Below are 8,020 nucleotides of genomic sequence, written 5' to 3'. Positions count from 1 at the left end.
TGCATATAATATTTCAGACATGCAAATACATATGTATCTTATTTAAGGTCGTACATCGACAAGTGCATGCTGATATATATACAGCCTTTATTGCCATAGTTTAGCGGTTGCCGAAGTTGGAAACTCCCACAGTCTTCTTTCCTGAGTTTCCATTGACCTTGTTTCCAGTAACCTCGAACTTGGCGTTGCCAGTAACTTTGTTGCCAAAGTTGGAAACTCCTTCGGTCTCCTCGCTTGTGTTGTTGCAAACCTCATTATCTTTAACATTGAAAGTAGGCTCGTCCTGGTTCAAACCCAACAGCTTTCCAACGAAACTGAAAGCCATTTTTGTCAGTAGGAGACTTAAAAATTAGATTGCTCTCTCGATTGGGCTAGTTCACTTTTGATTTGATTAAACCATACTTCATCCCCTTTATATATTAGTTCAAAAGTCGATCCTGGAGTATGTCACTCAATAATATTCCTCATTTGAATGGAATATATATATAGTAGGTCAAAGGAATTAGATAGAGAGATGCAATGGAATTCTTTATCTTGGATATAATTAGCATCATGTTCTGGTGGCCCTACAATATCCATTGCTTCCTTTTTCAACCTTCAATATCCATCACATGCATTGGTCTAAGAAGGGAATAAAGTTTGGACCACAATCGCATACATCAGCCAAATGCATGAAGTTGGAATCAAGGATGGCCTTCAGAAGAAGAAGAAAAAAAAGGCCTTTTGCTATAAGTTATTGGAATTAAAAATGGTTATGTAGTTTGGAGTCTCATTAAAAATGGTTATCTATTATCGTTTTAGAATATTTTATATGTGTGGCTTGTTTTCAACCAACAAATCACATTGGATATGCCAATGACTATTCGGTGTTGTGACATGTTATTTTCACTTTGGTTGAGGACAGTGGCTGATTCAAAAAAATTTGAGGAGAGGGGCAATTTTAGAACACTACTCGAATTATTTGAAGGAGGATTTGAACTACCAGAATGATTCAAATGAAGATTTAGATACTTTCCTTAATGCAACTAAACCATTTTGAACTACAATGTCAAATATATAAACTTAACAGTTGTTAGGTTTTGTTTAGCTAATGTTTTTAGCTTTTCTTGACAAACATATAATCTCTTTATGTACGTTCAAGCTTAAAGAATTTAGGCTAGTTCAAGTTAGTGCCAAGTTAAACACTGTGGCTGATATCAACTTCATAATTGCCCAATGCAATCAAGCAGAGTGAAGGTAGTATTTTTATGTATGCTTTGCATGCATTATAGTGTTCTCTTGCATGCATCATTAGTTGTCATGTATGTATGTTCTGTATGTCCTCTTAGCTCATTTGTAGAAATTAGGACTTGGGCATTTGCTAGAAAGTTGAAGTACATTGAAGAGCTTATGAGGCTACAAAACTAAGATAATTTGTGCATTCAGTTATAATGGGCATCATTAGGACAATCAACATCTACGTCACAATAATTTGTCTAGATGATTTTAATCAAGGCACGTGATTTTGCTTAACATAAATCCAATCATTGTGACAGGACCCGCCCCAATTTCCTAGGAAACCGGGACGGATCCCGTCTAAAAATCCGACATCTACAGATGCCGGGCCCACTTACTAAGAACCGAGACTTTCTACCAAAATTTTTGGCAGAGTCTCCCCTGTAAACATGACAAATCCCAAATTTCAAACCTGTCAAAACGCAGATATTTACAACCCAACAGCCAGCATGCATTACACAAAGCATAGTGTTTACAAACCATGGCCTCCGGCCTCAAAATACCAAATCCTAACAGGGCAATGACAGAGCATCTAACAGAGTTCAAAAATTTACAAGTAGGAAAGAAGTTTAACGAATTTACATAGCACAGAGGCTCTGAGAAGGCTCAAGGACTGAAGCTCGTGAAAACAAGAGCACAAAACACGGCACTGCAGCTCGTTCCAGTCAACTACTGGCTGTGGGGCGCAAAACAGAAAATTGTGAGTGGACAAAACAAAGTTTAGTTCAATTTAAACCAAAGTAATATAACCCCACCGTTAGAAAACCATGCATAAAACCAATGCATTAAATCCATCATATTCATATATATATATATATATATATAATGTTTGCTCAAACCCGAGCTAAATCCGAAATCCAGTGAAACTATCAACCCATCCAAACATTTCCTTACAAATCTCAAATCAAACTCTCGAAAACACATGCCCACTGGCACGACGAGCGGGGAAGTATCCTCACTCAAAAACAGGAACAAATGCATATATATATATATATATATATATATATATATATATATATATATATATATAGTAATAAGAGATAGAATATAGGTGTAGGGGACTTTTTCCTCCGGCAGCTGTAAATGGGTTAGGCTGCCGTAAAGGGTAGATTGATGAAATTGTCCCCTTTGTCTGAGTTCGAAAATTAAGCCCCAAAATGCTTCGAAAGGGCAGCAGGGCCTTAGGAAGTATTTTGGTTACCTTCACCAACCAAAACAATAGCAACTTACAGGTAATTTCTTCATGCTTACAGATAAACTTTTGAGCTTGGCATGAGAGGCATGTGGCATGGAAGCAAAATCAACATGAGTTTAGCACTGAGGGGAAATTTAGGCTTTCTTAGGGGGGAAAGGAAAGTGTTAAGGTGAGAAAGGAGAGGTTTGTAGGAGATTTGGCTAAGAATAGAGAAATAAAGAACAATGCTCTTCCGGCAGCTTAACAGATACTCTGTCTGCCAAAAAAGGAAGATGGAGAAGAAGGGTGAATAGTGCACGTGATGGCTAGATTTTTGCAGGTAAGAGAGAAAGCTTGCTCTCTGAGTGTGGGTTGTGTTGATTTGTTGAGTAGAAGAGGCCCTATTTATAGCTGCTGGGATTTGTTCTTCTCCAAGAAACCCTAATGGTTTCTTCCTCATCTAGCTAAGCTTTCCTCCCCCTTTCTTCTCTCCTCCCTTGACTTTCCTATCTTAGTGAAATTGCCTCTATCTATTTGCACGAAATTAGGAATTTTGGGAGCTCAAGGCCCCCCTTTCCCGCAGCAGCTTCAGTGGGAGACTCCCACTTTCAGCTATTTTTCTTCTTCTTTCATTCCTCCTTCCATGGCTAGATCTGATGAGGGAAAGGAAGTGGATATACATGCTGGTTCAAAGGGTGCTTCTGGCAGCTCACAAGCTAATACCCCTTGGTTCCTTGAATGTTTCTTGCTTGGAACTTGCTCCCCCCATGTGCTGGAACCTCCAGCAGCTTTGTTCAATAAGTCTTCAGACCTCCCCCTTTGTGGCTTTTGTTCTCCCAACCAGCTGGGGTAACTGTATGGGCCAAGATGGTTCATTAAGTAAGTGGGTTTTTTGGTTGAGTCAATAGGCTATTTTTTGATTGGGCTATTTTTGATTGGGCTATTTTTATTAAACGTTTGGGCTTTTGGTAAGGTCCATAAGCTATTTTGACTGGGCTATTTCTTCCTCTTGTGCTCACCCACATGTTTGGGCCTAAGAAATGGGCTTGAGTCCCGAGACTCCCAAGCGACTCGGGGCTTCCATTTCTTGGCCCATCAATGGGCCTCATGTTGATTTATTACCATCCATACCACAACCCACTCAAGCAAGCCCCGGGCATTTGAGTGGCTTGGGCCCACTTAAGCTTGTAGCGCGATTGGGTGTGAAATAATAATTTCCCGCTTGGCATGGCACGTTGCTTGGCACGCTTTTAATTATGGCTCTCGATAGGATAATTGGCATGGATTTGCAAGGCTAAATGCATTTTTATAATTTTGATATCAGTTTCTAGCATGACGGATTTTACCTGGCATGGCATGTGGCTTGTGCATGCCAGACTTTTGTGTATTCCAAATCGGGTCCTTTTCCAATAATATATCGTCTTGGGCTAGGAATTTATTCGGGCCCAACCATGGATTTTTTGGGCCTCAACAATATGTATACGACACACCTAATTGTACCGGGGAAACAATCCAACAGGGGATTGTTGACTAGCTCACACTTATCCGGCCTCAAACATCCATGTGGCTAGGGATGAGTCGTCCAACTGGGGGACTGACACTCCAACCCAGCACGTACAGACGAAGAATCAAGACCCGTACGCCTGGAACCGTCCTACGTGCGCAGACTACCCAATTAAGGGTCTACAGCGACACCCCGTTAAGGTATGCCCCGGGTTCCGACATTTCCAAGTATCTCACATTTCCATAATCCATTTACAAATCTAGGGGGAGGTACACGGGGTAGTGCTTATAGCACTTCAAACCGACAATCTATACTCACATCTTTCCACATCTCATAACAACAACCCCGTACTTCCCACTCACAACCCAACAAGATAGGTAGTAATTTCTCAAATATCATTTGTATATACTCAAGATACTTAAAATGCCAAAACCCATAAATATCCCAAATACTTTCACGAAAATAATAGTTTCACTATAAAGTACAAGTTGACTTTCAATGAATCCTTAATTCTTATGCATGCAAATTCCAAGATAAAACCATGCTATTTATTTGAAAACAAAGTCCACTCACAAGTAATCCCAAGCTGCGTGACCCTGAGAGGGTCCTGCCTGCTGTGTAGGTGGAGTCGGAATACCTATTTCAGAATACGAACACGATATTAAAATCCAACACTTCAAAAGAAGACTTTAAAGTAAAATCCTAATTTCCCGGGTTGCTCTTTAGTACGAGGAACGAGACGTTCCTAAGGTCCAACTAAAGGTTTCAAGCGCTGGAAAAGTCTCGGAAGACACTCGGTCAACCGAACGGTCAAAACTTTAAATTGATGATTCTGAACATCCGGGCTCCGATTCACGATCCGCGAGTTCCTATACGATCCTAGGAATACCAGGAACAACATACGTGAAATTGGGTTTGATCCAACGGTCCAAACACATCAAACCCGATAATCACAGAATATGTCTAATTCGTTCGAGGCCCAAACGATATCCAAATTGAGATCCGTAAACTCCTACGTGCTCGTGACAACACAAGGATCATTTTAGGATAAAATGTGACCTCTGCCGGACTGTCCACACGCAGCCCCACGCGCCGGCAGTGCGTGGGTGGCTTGATCACTGTTCAGGTGACTGGAAAAACTTAGAATCTTGGCTCCAAACTCCTACCCTAGGTAATACCCCTAATTTGGAGTCTCTTATGTTCTTAGGCATGCCCCAAATTCTCGACAGAAGTGGCTGGAATTTTAAATTGAAAACCGGCAGATTTTAGGGTTTGAATTCGAGTTGTTAAATCTAGAAATCAGCCAAAACCTACCCAATAGCTAGCTAGAGCACGAAAAGTAGATGAGAAACCATACCTCGTCGGAAACGGTGGCCGGACGGCGGCGATCGAAGGCCGTGAAGTTTCGCGATTTTCCGGTGACTTTTCTGCGTTTTCCGACGAGTCTCGACGGTTCCAGGAGCTGTGCTGGCCAGGGAAGTGAGAGGAGGAGGTGGCGGTTCTAACCTAACCGATCTGGTGGTCAACGGTGGTCAGCTGCGGTGACTGGAGGTTTTGCAGAGTGAAGAGGGAGGAGTCGGGTCTGTCGCAGAGGGAAGGGAGAGAGAGAGAGAGAGAGAAATGAGAAAAAGAAAAAGAAATTCTGATTTTTATCCAAATTAATTTTGAAATAATTTCAATTATGCCCTCGATGATTTTTCAATCGTATCTTTTTCGTTTCAAGTCCGAATTGAGCTCACTCCGTATCTACGGATTCATCTCGGTACGATAAATTAGGTTTTGCTTTTTGGGAGATGAGTTCGTGGGTTCTTGAATTCCTTTTGGGGCTTTCATTGAAATTTATTTATTTCTCAAACTTTTGTTTAATGATATGAAGTTTTTATCTGTCACCACTTTCATTGCACCATTTTGGAAAACTTGGTTTTCTCTTTGGTTTGTCTGAGAGTGTTTGTCAAGCCCCAAAATCGAGACACGTGACAGCGACACGTACCTTAAGGATCCCAAAAATATAACACCTAGATCTGAGGGTTATACTCCCAAGATTCCCAAAATATGCTAAGCCATTTAATTAAATAAAACGGGTTGGATTAGAGTTGTAAATAACAACAGAAAAATGGATAAAACATTATACAAACTTTATTGATGAGAAACTTACCCAGAGGTCAAGGAAGAGTACCAGTAACCTCAAAAAGTTATTTTACAAACCATAAAGATTAAATACACACCAACCATCCAGAATTTATACAGATGGAGGAAACGAACAAGAGGCATCCTCAGCTTTAAGGAAGGGAAACAACGACCTGTTAGAGATGATGAGGTACAGGAACCAAAGTGTTGATATGTCCATAACAACACCAAGTGACCTCAAAGATTGTAATCTACATGGAAAAGTAGGGGTGAGCATCACATACATTCATTTTCCCAGCAAGGGGACTCCTGGCCAGGTTTGAAAATAGATAGCGAAACAACATAGTAGTGTTCAAGAAAAACATATAAATATAAGATCCAAAAATAGTTGGCATACTCACACAACTTTCGCAAATGTTTTCTGGGTACCCATAATATGCTTGTGTGACAACCGATCCTTAAAGGCCAACTACCCTTACCAGAATAAAAATATAACCAACTTACCTAGTATGGTAGCGAGAGTGTCCATTTACCGGCTACACCTCATTGACTAAACCTCACACAAGGGTATTGGTAAAGTCTGTCCACGTAACCTCTCTAGAGGTTTAGGGAATCGAAACCCAAGGAAGTCGCTATGCCCCTTTTAGCCTCAGAACGTCAAGGATAATGCCCGCAGGTGTGTACCCTCCAAAAACTTTGGAAATTCAAAGCTAAGCATCCATAAAACCAAACAATATGGTATCCAAAAACAGTGCATCTTTCGCACACAACGATACTTACTATGTCATACATACACACAAAAATACAAGTTCGGGAGTGAGTCCCCCTACCTGGAATCCAAAGCTCAAGCCTGACTTGCCCTATGCACCTTCGAACTCAAACTAGCCACTCTTGAGCAACTGAATCACAATCCAACATTCATAAACAATACAAAAAAATCCTTAATTGCACTTTAGTCACTTTTCTTATCTTTAATTACACTTTGGTCCCTAAACTTAATCCAAATTACAACTTTGTCCTTATAATTCCTTAGAGTTCCAAGTAATTTCAAAATAGTCCTTGTACTTTCTGAAAAGTCTAAAAATGTCCCAATAGTCCTTGTAGTTCCGTCTCTAGTCCGTAAACAATACAATTCACGGTACGGTAAAGTTAAAGTCTAAATAATACTTTGTTGTTCATACACATGGACCAGAGGAATAGGTATAATTTGGTTCAAGAATTATAGAAGGAAAATGATCATAAGATTATCTAGTTTGTTTAGATTTCAAACAGACAGAGTAACAGAATAATATGAATTGAGTATTTGATCAATTTAAATTGGGCAGAGTAACACTTAGGAAATAGAAATACAGAATTAAAATGAATAGAATATGAGGTAGAGAGTAGAGATTACCTTGATTGGTGTAGCAATGAATAGTGAAATTCAACGTGAATAGTGACTTCTCGGAATGAATAGGAAACGGCTTATACTTCGTACGAGAAGTGAATAGTAAAATTTGGGTGAAGAGTAACTCCAAAGAATGTAGGAATAGTAACTCTAATGGAGGAGAAGGCGAGAAAGAGAGGAAAACTGAATTTTTAGTGTGAAGAAAATGAGAGATAGGGGGGTATTTATAGAAATCCCCGATGGCTTAGATCGATTCGAATATTTAATTCGGAGGCCCAGATGCATTCCCAACAACCAATCCAAAGGCCTAGATCAAGTCAAAAGTCTTTGATTTTGATCTACGGTCCAAATCTGATCTAGAATCAGATTAATGGCTTAGATGAGACAAGCTCTCATAATAGTACTATACACCCTAGTGAACCTATGTGAGTCAAAGTCTTCCAAGTCTTCCAAGTCTTCCAACCAATCAGGTGTTGACATGTGGCATGGTGATGTATTCCAACCAGTTAGAAAATGCCATGTGTCAAATCTATTTTCTTTTCCTATTTTCCAA

General features: G+C 40.0%; 1 long non-coding RNA gene across 1 annotated transcript; it reads right to left on the bottom strand.

The window, feature by feature from the left end:
- Window positions 1-6,041: 6,041 nt before the first annotated feature.
- Window positions 6,042-7,645, bottom strand: LOC148292534 (uncharacterized). The gene is made up of 3 exons (XR_015826619.1): window positions 7,474-7,645; window positions 6,911-6,979; window positions 6,042-6,774 (listed from the first exon to the last, which is right to left on the bottom strand). It is a non-coding gene; the product is annotated as an uncharacterized LOC148292534 (long non-coding RNA).
- Between the last annotated feature and the right edge of the window lie 375 nt (window positions 7,646-8,020).

The sequence above is a fragment of the Prunus avium genome, chromosome 8 (genome assembly GCF_965620075.1).
Source record: "Prunus avium chromosome 8, drPruAviu1.hap1.1, whole genome shotgun sequence".
NCBI lineage: Eukaryota > Viridiplantae > Streptophyta > Magnoliopsida > Rosales > Rosaceae > Prunus > Prunus avium.
Note: the sequence above shows the minus strand (reverse complement) of the source record. Positions and strands in the feature narration are given on the sequence as shown.